At 58.2% G+C, this 1,618-nt stretch overlaps 1 pseudogene; it reads left to right on the forward strand.

Annotated features, from left to right (window-relative positions):
• The first annotated feature begins 430 nt into the window (after nucleotides 1-430).
• LOC116548384 lies at nucleotides 431-1,612 on the forward strand (annotated as a pseudogene).
• Nucleotides 1,613-1,618: the final 6 nt, after the last annotated feature.

Here is a 1,618-nt window from a genome sequence, read left to right on the forward strand (position 1 = left end):
CCAGTCCTATCCAATATACTACTGGAAGTTCTAGCCAGAGCAATCAGGCAAGAAAAAGAAATAAAGAGTATACAATTAGGAAAGGAGGAAATCAAATTGTCTCTATTTGCAGACAACATGATTGTATATCTAGAAGACCCCATCGTCTCAGCCCAAAATCTCCTGAAACTGATAAGCAACTTCAGTAAAGTCTCAGGATACAAAATCAATGTGCAGAAATCACAAGCATTCCTATACACCAATAGCAGACTTAGAGCCAAATCAAGAACGAACTGCCAATCACAATTGCTACAAAGAGAATAAAATACCTAGGAATACAACTAACAAGGAACGTAAAGGACCTCTTCAAGGAGAACTACAAACCACTGCTCAACGAAATGAGAGAGGAGACAAACAGATGGAGAAACATTCCAGTTCTAAAACGTTTAAGGATGCACCGGGCAAACGGAGCCGTGGTAGCTGTCCCTGGAGGAGGTGCTGAAGGGCTACGAGCAGCCGCTCAGCAAAGAGCAGGCTTGGGCGCTATGCTTCCAGGGCTGCTGCGGGCTGCGGGCCGAGCCGGGCCCGGCGCCTGCGGGACACGGGGGACCTCCTGCTGCGCGGGGACCGCTCGGTCAGGGCGCGGGAGCTCGAGGCCGCGGAATGTGCAACCATGGTGGTGCCACTAGCCAGTTCGGAAACCCAGACCGTGCAGTCCCTGCGCTTCGCCATCTACCGCGGGCTGGACTGGAGGCTGCACGAGAGCCAGGAGCGCGAACTCAGCCCGCAGCCGAGCGGATTATCGACCTCATGGCCAACAACTACTGAGAGGACAGTTAGGACAGCGGCTACGGCGCAGCCGAAGAGGGCTACGGGGGTCCCGAGGAGGAGGAGGAGGCCGAGGGCGTCCCCCGAAACGTGCACACCTTCGCCAGGCCCGGCGGCTGTGCGAGGAGCAGCTGACCCACCCCCGGGGCGCGCAGGTGCATTACCAGGCAGTGTGCCGCACGCTCTTCTTGGAGACGCTGGAGCTGCGGGCCTTCCTCGTCAGGGTCCGCGAGGCCAAGGGGATGCTGCAGAAGCTTCAGGAGGACGAGCCGCAGGTGGAGATGCCGCAGGCAGAGCTCAACAGCCTGGGTCACCCAGACTAGGCCCGATTGTGGGTTGAGCTCATTCGGGAGCTCCGCCACATAGTTAAGCTGAAGAAGGTGCAGGAGCAGGAATTCAACTCCCTCCCCACCAAGTTCCAGCTCATGCCCTTCGAGATGCTGATGCAGGACGTCTGGGCCCGGAATTACAAACTGTGCAAGGTCATGGTGGATGGGGACATCCCGCCCCGGGTGAAGAAGGACGCTCACGAGCTCATCCTGGACTTCATCCGCTCATGGCCTCCACTGAAGCAGGTCTCCGAGAGATGGCTGCACCCGTTGCCGCAGAAACAGAGGTCCCTGCACGAGAAGATCCTGGAGGAGATCAAGCAGGAGCAGAGGCTGCGCCCAATGTGGGGCGAGGGCTGGGCTGCCCGCGGGTTTGGCTCTCTGCCCTGCATCCTCAGCGCCTGCTCTGGAGGCTCCAAGTCCACCTCCTGCATCAACCTGTCTGTCAGAGATGCTGCGGGCAGCGCCCAGCGCCCGTGGCC

The sequence above is a fragment of the Sapajus apella genome, unplaced genomic scaffold (assembly GCF_009761245.1).
Source record: "Sapajus apella isolate SASKATOON/1434 unplaced genomic scaffold, GSC_monkey_1.0 scaffold10974, whole genome shotgun sequence".
In the NCBI taxonomy this organism is placed as follows: domain Eukaryota; kingdom Metazoa; phylum Chordata; class Mammalia; order Primates; family Cebidae; genus Sapajus; species Sapajus apella.